Source organism: Paroedura picta, chromosome 2 (genome assembly GCF_049243985.1).
Source record: "Paroedura picta isolate Pp20150507F chromosome 2, Ppicta_v3.0, whole genome shotgun sequence".
NCBI classification, from domain to species: domain Eukaryota; kingdom Metazoa; phylum Chordata; class Lepidosauria; order Squamata; family Gekkonidae; genus Paroedura; species Paroedura picta.
The window spans coordinates 28,279,184-28,291,477 of NC_135370.1; positions in this window are offsets into that span (position 1 = coordinate 28,279,184).

Sequence of the window (12,294 nt, forward strand, 5' to 3'; positions counted from 1 at the left end):
AGATAAATGTCCTTGAAGGTGCCGCTAGGTTTTTGCGGGTTCCAGACGGTCTCTCTTACCCCAAGCAATGGATCTTCTGACTTTAACTAAAACCTGGCTGGTGGGAATGCAGGGGTGAGAGGGCAGGCAGGTTGCCTTCATGCTCCCCTTTCCATCCTGCAGCTGCCCTTGACTGTCCAGGAGATTTACAGCCGCCTCCCCATCATCCGGGATGCCTTCGCCAAGCAGGAGGCCAAGAGGGCCATCTGCTCCCTGGCGTGCAGGCGTGTCGGCGGAGTGGTGGACTGCCTTCTGGAAGTCCCCGTGGGCTGTGACGGGTAGGCGGGGCAGCTGTTTAGTGTGGGTTGTGGGGTCGGGAGATTCCGGGAGGTTTGGGTGATGTTTGGGGAGAAACACAGGCAGGACACTCTCCCCCCAGCAGCACCCCCCAGCCTCTGCTCCCCCCTGGTCTCCAGGGATCTCTGGGCAATCCTCCCGACAACCCTCACCCTCCCCACCGCCGGGAAGGGAGCTCCAGCAAGCCCCATCCCATCCGATCTCCGGAGACAAGCCAATGCCCTGGCCAGTCTCTGGAGGGGAGGCCTCCAAGGGGTTGGGGGACAGTTCCTCCCAGGAACACGAGGGGTCAGGATGCAGAGCCAGGAAAGGACCAACCATCTGCCAACGCCCCTGGCCTGGCTGCCAGACAGCCCCAGGTCTGCTGGCTACGCTACACACCCCGGATGAGAAACAGCAAGAGAGCCGGGAATGGGACAGAGTCTTGGTGCCCCCAGGGAGATCTCCTTGTGGTCCTGCCTGGCTGGGAACGGGTTCAAGGATGTCAAGAGTCCAGTAGGCCACGATCCACGGATTGACCCAGCACAAGTGTCTGCATGTGTCGCGGTCATCCAGGGCTCACCTCGGTGAAAAAAGCCATTCCAACTGTCCTCTCCTTCAGTTCGTGATGGTGCAAATTCGCGTTGGCCAGTTTGAATGTCATCACCATGTGCACTTTGTTGAATTTGAACAGCACCCTTTGTGAGGAAAACACGAAATCCCCAAAGGGTCAGCGACTCCGAAGGTTCAAAGTCGGGAACGACTGGGCCCTGCTACCCCTGTGGCGGCTGCAGCGCATGCGGCCCGGTCATTCTGGCCACAGCAGCTGCATGTAAACGCAGACGCGCAGTTGCCGCGCATGTGCGTTTTCGCCACTAGGTGGCGCTAACGCGCATGTGCAGAACAGCTGCACGTGTGCGTTTTCGCCAGCAGGTGGCGCAAACACGCACATGCGGCGCAAACATGGCCGCGCCTGCCTCTGTCCCCCCTCTCGCTGCGGGGGGAGGGGATGGCAGGTGCGGCCGCTCGCGGCCCGTTACCATGGCCTTAACGGCCCAGTACCGGACCGCAGACCGGGGGTTGGTGACCTCTGCCGTAAATATCATGAGTTCCTCTGAGACAGTTGTGGCTTCCCTAAAGAAGCAGCTTAGGGTTTTTTTTACCCCAATTTCTCTACTCGAAGTAGTCTGAAAGAAGATGACAACTGCTTTCCCTTCCTCTCCCGACAACCAGCAACTCAGGAAGCAGGTGGGGCTGGGAGAGCTCTGGCAGAACTGTACCTGGCCCAAGGTCACCCAGCTGGCTGTATGTGGAGAAGGAGTGGGGAATCAAAGTGGGAGAATTCACCATTCTCAACCACCCCACCACACTAGCTCTCCTTGTGAGGTCAGTGGGGCTGGGAGAGTTCCAGGAGTCACCCAACAGGCTGCATCTGGAGGAGCGGGGAATCAAACTCAGCTCTCCAAATCAGAGGCCTCCATACGTAACCACTACAAACACCCTGGCTCTCCAAGGTTTGGCCCCTGTTTCTTTTGGGTTTCACTTGGGCCCATTATGCACGGCCGCCGAAACGGCGAGTTCGGGTCACATGGTAAACGCGGAGGGGGAAGACACGAAGCAAACCGGTTATGCACGGGACGGGGCGCGGCGGCGGCAAAACCCGGAGCGGTGGGTGTCAAGGCGTCGATGCGGAGCCAAGGGGAAGCGAGGAATCCGGGGGCTGCTGGCTTCTCTGGGGACGTGCGGGGCGGTCCTGGTGCCCCTCGCGAGAGTCTGGCCCGGACGCCACGGGGCGTGGTAGGAAGGGGCGGTAACAGGGCTGGTCACTTGTGACCATGCTGCGCACCTGGGGAGAGCGGCGTGACGGGGCTCGCTGGCAGTGTCGGGCAGGGGAGCTATTTCTGCTCCACTGCCTCTCCATGGGCCACGCACGCCGCTTGATGACCAGCCAGCTGGTCAATTGCTTTGCCGTCTTCCGGGGGGCGTCAGAGTCTCTCGAAGTGGCCGGGTACTCCCGGACGCCCCGGCAATGCCGGGAAAAGTTTGCCCGGCTCCGGGAGACTTTTTTCGCTGCCCTCCGTGCCATCCAGGCGGACACCCCGGGGCCGCCTCCACCGCACGGGGATCTCCTGGATCTAATGTGGGCGGAGGCAGGCGCGCCCACAGGGATGCTGCATCGGCAGGAGGGTGTGTGTGGCGGCATACAGCAGCTGCGCGATCCCGAGCCACTGGCCTGAGCGTGCGGCGGCGCCTTGCCGTCATGGCCCTGGAGGGAACCCAGCTCCAGCCATCGCTCTCACAGACATCCTGTCTTCCCCCCTTGCAGGGGATGCCTCAACGGACAGCGCGGATGCCGGGCCGTGGTCTTCAGCGCCCACGTGAGCTGCCGCCGCAGATGCTGCCTCCGCAAGGCTGGACTTTGGGGGGGATTCGTTTGGCCCATGTTTCCCCTTCCCCTTCGTTTACTCCCTGTTCGCCTCTCCCCTTCTTTCCTGGCCCGGTTCCTCTGCCCCATAGGTTTCCCCTTTCTATTGACTTTGTTATAAAGTTTTTGCATTTCCTTAGAGACCTCGCCTCCGTTCTCGTTTGTGGTTGGTGGGGGGTGTTTGGGAATGGGTGGGAGGTGGGTGGCCGGCCTCTCTGCCATCCTTAGCCGCGGCGATCCCCTCGCCCCCCTCCACTGTGAGCTCTCCGGCCGCCTTTCCATCCGTGTTCCCTTGGATTCCCCCCGGCCTGCGCCGCTGTTGGTTCCAGCGGCCGCTTGAGCAATCGCTCCGCCTCCGACCCACCGGCCTCCCCGATTATGCACGCGGTCCACTCGGCGCCGCCTCTGGTTGCGCCCTGGTCGCCCGGGAAGCTGTGCTTTCTTCCGCGTTCTGCTAACGCGGCTTTTTCAGCGGCGTGCACCGAATCTGCAGCTGGTTGCAGCTGACTCTGTGCGTTATCGGTGATTTTAGTCGCCGCAATTCCACCCCGAATGTGCGCTAAAACCCCCGTGCATAATGGGACATACAGGGGCCCCCACCATAGGCTGGTCTAGGGCTGCAAATGCCAGACTCTCACATACACACAGGTGGAAGGTCTGTGGTCCTTCCGTAGCGCCTCTTCCGTCTCCCAGGTTGAAACACGCCTGAAAGAAAGAGGCATCCACAGATACCGGGTGAGGGTGGCTTCTGCCCAAGGAAACAAGGGAGCTCCTTCACCTTCCTGTCGTCCTGTTTGCTCTTTCAGCTATGGAAAAACAAGAACAAGACACCGGAAATCCTTGCACAGACTGTCCAGTGTTTAAGGAGCAAACTCGCTCTGCAGCGAGAGGCGGCTGCAAAATTCATAGGTCATCAGGGGCCAGAACCTGGGCTCTGGGTTGTGCGCTTGTCCTGGGTCCCGAAGTGAAAAGCCAGAGAAAATGAGACGAGGATTTGAACCTGGGTCACGCTAGAGTCAGGCTCAAGAAGAAAAAGCAACTGCACTGGCAAGGGGGTGGGGAGACTGAATGTCAATAACTGAGCGGAGGGTCTGAGGTCCGATCCCTGGCATCTCCAGGGGTTGGTTTTCTGAAGGACCAGGCGGTGGGTGACGTGAAAGACCTTGCAGGAGAGCTGCTGTCAGTCACAGGTGACTGGTTTGATGGGTGACTTGGTGTAAGGGAGGGTCCCCAACCTCTTTGAGCCTGCAGGCAGCTTTAGAATTCTGGGGCAGGAAGTAAATTAATTAATTAATATTTATATCTATAGCCCCGCCCTTCCTGGAAGTTCAGGTTGGATGGCAATAAGCAAGCAGAATATAAAATCACAGAATGAATATAACCAGTAAAACATTTTATTCCTGTAGCCCCCTGCAAGTTTAGGCGGGGGGAGGGTCAAATCTGTAGAGGGCAGATCTGTCTTCTGCTTCAGCCGCAGGAGGAACAGTTAAATGCCAAACGGCAAATGCCAGCGCATCAGGTGGCACATTATTTACTTATCTATTTTTTTATTTATATTCCGCTCCTCTCCGTTGCCCGTCTCGTGGTGGTTTTCAAAGAAAGGGAGGGACAGAGGGGGTGGCCATCGCCTGCCTCGGACTTCCTCCGGGGTGGACTTCCATCCAGGACCGGCCTTGCTTCGGCTTCAGTCCCTGAGGAGCAGGGGCCGGCCTGAGCCCTCTCAGTCTGGGCCTCTGGCTTTGAGACATGGGTCCTTGTGTCCAGTCTCATGACCCTCCTTCCTGTCTCCCTAGGGCTCTATGCGCCGCTCTTGACCGCGGATACAGTCAGTGTAAAATGCATTGAGGAGGCCTATTTGGGTGAGTGCAGAATGTCTCCTGCCCAGCTCTGGTTCCTTTTCTCAGCAGCCGTCCCAAAGCAAACCATTCCTCGGCACTAATCTTTCCCCTCCCGTTATTTTTATTTTATTTTATTTATTCAATTTATATCCCGCCACTCCCTGGAGGCTCGTGGTGGTCACAATATAATATAATATACAGTACATACATAGGTAAAGGTATCCCCTGTGCAAGCACCGGGTCATGTCTGACCCTTGGGGTGACGCCCTCTAGCGTTTTCATGGCAGACTCAATACAGGGTGGTTTGCCAGTGCCTCCCCCAGTCATTACCGTTTACCCCCTCCCCCAGCAAAAGCAAGCTGGGTACTCATTTTACTGACTTCGGAAGGATGGAAGGCTGAGTCAACCTTGAGCCGGTTGCTGGGATTGAACTCCCAGCCCCATTGGCAGAGCTTTCAGACTGCATGTCTGCTGCCTTAGCACTCTGTGCCACTAGAGGCTGTTCAATTTATCATGTTATCTGTACTGTTTTTATTCCAGTTCCATGTCAACCGCCCTGAGCCTCAGGGGAGGGCGGTATCTGTAAACCGCTCCGCGGGAGGGGTAAGAATAAAGCCCTAAGGGCTTAGTGGGCGGAGAATGGGCGGGGCGAGTCCATGATAAAAACTCTACAGTGGCCAATTGGGAGCCGCGAAGTGGCTCCCCATTGGCCCCTCCAACTGTCAGTCCAGCCCGTATGCCCAGAGATTCCATTTTGCTACTTGCTGCTTGCTATCAGGAGGCGCTTCGTGCCTCCCAACCCTTCCACCCCCCCTCGGCTCCGCCGCATGTCTGCTGCAAACCTGCCCACCATTGCCACCAACAAATGCCCCACCGCCAACGGGCCGCCATTGAAACCCCCGGGCCGACTTCCTACTCGCCTGTGAGCCCTACAGACACAAGTCTGACGCTTCCCCCCTTCTCTCTCCCTAGCCCCAATGCAGCTCCCCGAATGCTCGTCTCGACTTGCTGGCCACATCAAACGCTGCGTGCTCCATTCTGCACCCTTTCTCCCCTTGCCATCCCCAGAGACATGGAGGAGGGGAAAGACAGATTGCGGCTGAGAGTCGCTGCAACACACGAATGGCCAGATAACATGGGGAACACAGGAGGGAAGGAGAGAACTTCGGGAGAAGGGGGAGTGGGGCCGATAAAGACGCAGACACTCACAGCCAGCCAGAGCAGAGAACACAGGAGGGAAGCAGAGAACTTCGGCAGAAGGGGGAGTGGGGCCGATAAAGACGCAGACACTCACAGCCAGCCAGAGCAGAGAACACAGGAGGGAAGCAGAGAACTTCGGGAGAAGGGGGAGTGGGGCCGATAAAGACGCAGACACTCACAGCCAGCCAGAGCAGAGAACACAGGAGGGAAGCAGAGAACTTCGGGAGAAGGGGGAATGGGGCCGATAAAGACGCAGACACTCACAGCCAGCCAGAGCAGAGAACACAGGAGGGAAGCAGAGAACTTCGGGAGAAGGGGGAGTGGGGCCGATAAAGACGCAGACACTCACAGCCAGCCAGAGCAGAGAACACAGGAGGGAAGCAGAGAACTTCGGGAGAAGGGGGAGTTGGGCCGATAAAGACGCAGACACTCACAGCCAGCCAGAGCAGAGAACACAGGAGGGAAGCAGAGAACTTCGGGAGAAGGGGGAGTGGGGCCGATAAAGACGCAGACACTCACAGCCAGCCAGAGCAGAGAACACAGGAGGGAAGCAGAGAACTTCGGGAGAAGGGGGAGTGGGGCCGATAAAGACGCAGACACTCACAGCCAGCCAGAGCAGAGAACACAGGAGGGAAGCAGAGAACTTCGGGAGAAGGGGGAGTGGGGCCGATAAAGACGCAGACACTCACAGCCAGCCAGAGCAGAGAACACAGGAGGGAAGCAGAGAACTTCGGGAGAAGGGGGAGTGGGGCCGATAAAGACGCAGACACTCACAGCCAGCCAGAGCAGAGAACACAGGAGGGAAGCAGAGAACTTCGGGAGAAGGGGGAGTGGGGCCGATAAAGACGCAGACACTCACAGCCAGCCGCAGCAGAAAACACAGGAGGGAAGGAGAGAACTTCGGCAGAAGGGGGAGTGGGGCCGATAAAGACGCAGACACTCACAGCCAGCCAGAGCAGAGAACACAGGAGGGAAGCAGAGAACTTCGGGAGAAGGGGGAGTGGGGCCGATAAAGACGCAGACACTCACAGCCAGCCAGAGCAGAGAACACAGGAGGGAAGCAGAGAACTTCGGGAGAAGGGGGAGTGGGGCCGATAAAGACGCAGACACTCACAGCCAGCCAGAGCAGAGAACACAGGAGGGAAGCAGAGAACTTCGGCCGAAGGGGGAGTGGGGCCGATAAAGACGCAGACACTCCCAGCCAGAGCAGAGAACACAGGAGGGAAGCAGAGAACTTCGGGAGAAGGGGGAGTGGGGCCGATAAAGACGCAGACACTCACAGCCAGCCAGAGCAGAGAACACAGGAGGGAAGCAGAGAACTTCGGGAGAAGGGGGAGTGGGGCCGATAAAGACGCAGACACCCACAGCCAGCCAGAGCAGAGAACACAGGAGGGTAGCAGAGAACTTCGGCAGAAGGGGGAGTGGGGCCGGTAAAGACGCAGACACTCACAGCCAGCCAGAGCAGAGAACACAGGAGGGAAGCAGAGAACTTCGGCCGAAGGGGGAGTGGGGCCGATAAAGACGCAGACACTCACAGCCAGCCAGAGCAGAGAACACAGGAGGGAAGCAGAGAACTTCGGCCGAAGGGGGAGTGGGGCCGATAAAGACGCAGACACTCACAGCCAGCCAGAGCAGAGAACACAGGAGGGAAGCAGAGAACTTCGGGAGAAGGGGGAGTGGGGCCGATAAAGACGCAGACACAGCCAGCCAGAGCAGAGAACACCTTTGGCCAATGGCAACACCAACTGCAGCTAGGATTTCTAGCGCCGTCCCTTTGAATAGGTCTCTTGCCAGATTAAGATGGAGACAGGGATGTTTTTAAAAAGGGGCCCGTTAGATGTTATTGGATCACTGGCCCCAACCAAACGCTTAGAGGAGAACTCCATTTTGCAAGCCCTGCAGAACTGACTCCCGGAGGCTCATCCCCTGAAAAATTCGTTCTTGGCAGAGTTTAAATATGATGAAGAATTGGTTATTCTCCCCCCTTTTCACTGCCTGAAGGAGTCTCAAAGAATCTTACATTCACCTTCCATTCCTCTCCCCACAACAGACACACTGGGAGGAAGGTGAGTCTGAGAGTGCTCTGACAGGACTGCTTGGTGAGAACAGCACTATCAAAGCTGTGACTAGCCCAAGGTTACAAAGTTGGCTACATGTGGTGGAGTGGGGAATTGAATCAGATCAGAAGCTGCTGGTCTTAACCATTGCACCAAGCTGCAAAGGAGGATTGGAACAACAGTTGCTCAAACCATAAAATAGTTTCATTGAGAAGAGAAACAACTATGTGAATAAGAGGGGAGTGAGATAGTCCTAACAGTTTAACTGACCAACTGTTTGTGAGGGAAGCAGGGAGGAAGTGTACTCAAAGGAGTAGGAAGTCTCCGGCTGAGCCAATCAGGACCCAGGAGGATTTGAAAATATCTGGACATCGAATCTAACCGTGCTACTTACACATCTCCTACGATGCTCCCTGTTGGATATTCTGCTTGTGCTTTTGAATCATGCACTCTACAGTGTCTTGCATATTCCAACTGTTGGCCTCGAACCAAGCTCTTCTGCTGCAGACCCAAATGGGCTGAGACCTTGGAAAGCCTTGGACTGTCAGAGTTGACCCTTCCGGGCTGGGGTGAGCGGCTAGGAGACAACCGCTGGTTCCTGGTAACTCAGAGTAGACCAAACAAGCTTTTCGCAGACCCTCCTTGCTGGATTGCAACAGCCCGGCCAAGGGCTCTGATTGGGCCAAAGTCCTGAGTGGGCGTGACCTGTCAGAGGCAGGGCCCAATCGCTAAGCACATCCTCATTGGGCAGTGCCTCACACAAAGAGAGAAAAAAACCCATCCGAAGGCTACTGACAACATTAACAGAACTGATACAGGATAAAGAAAAGTTTAAAAGTCTCTTTTTATTATGTAGGTTTATTGTAGCATCCAACCAGAACGGGTTTCAGATATCTCCCGTTTTCAAAGGGGATTTTCCTCAGTGGTTGTTCTTTGACATAAATGTTCAAAATTAGTACCTTTTAATATCGAAAGAAATTATACATAAATCAATAAAGCTATATTCTGCTTCAATACCTGAAAAGGATATAATCCTGAAATCATTAAGTGTTCTATTCTATAATAAAATACTCCTAAATCGTGTATATTTGTTGTTGGGAAGTCGTGCTCGACCCATCGCGACCCCATGGACAATGATCCTCCAGGCCTTCCTGTCCTCTACCATTCCCCAGAATCCATTTAAGTTTGCGCATACTGCTTCAGTGACTCCATCCAGCCACCTCATTCTCTGTCGTCCCCTTCTACTTTTGCCCTCAATCACTCCCAGCATCAGGCTCTTCTCCAGGGTGTCCTTCCTTCTCATGAGGTGGCCAAAGTATTTGAGTTTCATCTTCAGGATCTGGACTTCTAAGGAGCAGTCAGGGATGATCTCCTCTAGGACTGACTGGTTTGTTCACCTTGCAGTCCAAGGGACCCACAAGAATAGTCTTCTCCAGCACCAGAGTTCAAAAGCCTCAATTCTTTGACGCTCGGCCTTCCTTATGGTCCAACTTTCACAGCCATACATTGCAACTGGGAATACCATAGCCTTGACTAGAAGCACTTTTGTTGGCAGGGTGATGTCTCTGCTTTTTAGGATGCTGTCTAGATTTGCCATAGCTTTCCTCCCCAGTAGTAAGCATCTTTTAACTTCTTTGCTGCAGTCCCGATCTGCAGTGATCTTGGAGCCCAGGAAAATAAAATGTTTCACTATCTCCATTTCTTCCCCATCTATTTGCCAGGAATTGAGAGGGCTGGATGTCATGATCTTCATTTTCTTGATGTTGAGTTTCAAGGCAACTTTTGCACTCTCCTCCTTCACCCGCATCCACAGGCTCTTTAATTCCTCTGTGCTTTCTGCCATTAGAGTGATATCATCTGCATATCTGAGGTTGTTGATATTTCTCCCTGCAATCTTGATCACAATTTGTGACTCAGCTAACCCCGCCTTTCTCATGATGTGCTCTGCATACATGTTAAATAGGCAAGGTGACAGTATACAGCCTTGCTGAACTCCTTTCTCAATTTTGGATCAGTCAGTGATTCCATGCTCGGTTCTCAGTGTTGCTTTTTGACCTGCATATAGGTTTCGCAAGAGACAAATAAGATGCTCTGGTATTCCCATCTCTTTAAGAACTTGCCACAATTTGTTGTGCTCCACACAATCAAAGGCTTTAGCATAGTCAATGAAGCAGAAGTAGATGCTCTTCTGGAACTCCCTAGCTTTCTCCATGACCCAGCGTATGTTGGCAATTTGATCTCTAGTTCCTCTGCCTCTTCGAAATCCTGCCTGTACTTCTGGAACTTCTCGGTCCACATATTGCTGGAGCCTAGCTTGTAGGATTTAAATTTTAAAAAAAAATAATTAGGGGCACTCAAACAAAACCCAAAACGCTAACTCTGCCCTTTGCACATGCACGGGTGTCCTGGGGGGAAGAAAAGTCTGGGTGACCTTTAGGGTGGCCAGTCCAGAGGGATCCCAAAATGGCACCCAACATCAACTAGTGGCAAGCACTGCAGGGGGTGAGTTGGGCTCCAGACCACAGGGACCAGTTCCCTTGCAGGAAATGGCTGTGTTGGTGTTGGCAGAGTCTAAATATGCAAAGAGAGGTGAGCTGCCATGGGGATTGAAAGAATAAAATCCTTTTATTGAGAAGAGAAAAACCTGGTGTGGAAAGGGAGACACAGAGAGAGTCCTAACGCTCTAACTGTTCCGTCCTGTGTTCATTCAGTTTATTCAGGAGGCAAGCAGGGAAGACATACGGCCAAAGGAGCAGGAAGTCTCCAAAGAGCCAATCAGGACAGGAGGAGATTATATGGAAAATATTAAGAAGGTTCTTAATCTACCTATGCTGACTACCCATCTCCTCCGATGCCCCAGGAAGATACCTCTGCATCATGCACACTACACATTTGGATTTCCTGGAAGGTCGACTCTAGGGCACCATACCCCTTCCCCACACCCTGTCCTTCCCATGCTCCGCCCCCAAATCTCCAGGAGTCTCGAAAGCTGGAGTTGGGAACCCTAGACTTTGAGAGAGATCCTTAAGGGAGTGAGTGAACCAAGCCAGCAGGTGGGGAGGGAAACAAGGAAGCCGGGGGGGGGGGAGTAATCAGCCTGGGGGAAGGAAGGCATGCTGAGTGGGGGAGGGAGGAACTAGGGATGCCAACCTCCGGGTGGGGCCTGCGGATCCCCCAGGACTCCAGCTCGTCTGCAGACAATAGGGACCAGTCCCCCAGGAGAGAACAGGCACCTGGAAGGGGGACTGTGTGGACTTGGAAGCCCAGTGAAGTCCCTCCCCTCCCAAATCCTGCCCCCAGAGCTGATAAACCTGGGGGGAACAAGAAGGAGGTTGGAAATGGTGGAAAGGAGAGGGCAGGAGGAGAGGGAATGGGTGGGTGGGAACAGCAGGGGAGGAAACGAGATTTCCCCTTCCTTGTGGGTCCCTCTCTTGCCTGGACATGAACAGTTACTGTCAAAACCGCCATAGAAAAGAGTTGTTTTTTCTACACCCCGTTTTTCACTGTCTGAAGGAGTCTCAAAGCGGCTTACTAGCACCTTTCCCTTCCTCTCCCCTCAGCACAAACCCTGAGCATTGAAAGGGGCTGAGAGATCTCGGAGAGAACCACTCTGGGTGAACAGCTCAGAGGGAACTGTGACCAGCTGCATGTGGAAGAGAGGGGAATGAAATCCAGTTCTCCAGATTAGAGGTTGCCGCTCTTTGACTGCCACACCGTGATGCTTCTCTTTACTTTGCCCGCTCTGAGTGTATGAATCTGCTGGTGGTCCCAGGGACATTCACCGGAGACATGAACCTGGCCTCAACCAGGGCCAGGGCTTTTTCGGCCCCGGCCCCGGCCTGGTGGAACGAGTTCCCGGAAGAGCTAAGGGCCCTGCCGCAGTTATCAGCCTTCCGCAGGGCCTGCAAGACGGAGCTCTTCCTCCAGGCATATGGTTGAGGCCGGGTTGAGGTCCCGGAATGATCATCAGGGGGTCCCCTAGAGCCGGCGAGATCAGGACCCTCCCTCCTAAGGAAAGGGCTCCGGAATGCTAGCTGGACGGGGGGGGGAGGAGACGGGAGCCGTTTTTTAGAATCCTAGAGTGGGAGGGGGCCATGGAGGCCATCTAGTCCAACCCCCTGCTCAGCGCGGGATCAGCCCAAAGCATCCTAAAGCATAATGAATTGGGGATTTTAAAGGTAGTGTGGTTTTACTGTTTTATTATAAACACCCAAAAGCCTAAGAGAGCGGTGGTATATAAATCAAAGAATAAATAAATAAACAGCATGTTAGGATATTCCTGGATTTGGGGGCAGAGGAGCGGGAAGGGTGGTATTTTGGGGAGGGGGAGACCGGACGAAGCTGCCTGGGGCCGAGCCAGACCCTCGGCTCTTCCAGGGGGTCTTGTCTCCTCAGACTGGCCGCCGCTCTCTGGGTTCTCAGTCAGGGGTCTTTCCCACCCCCACGGCCAGATCCTGCT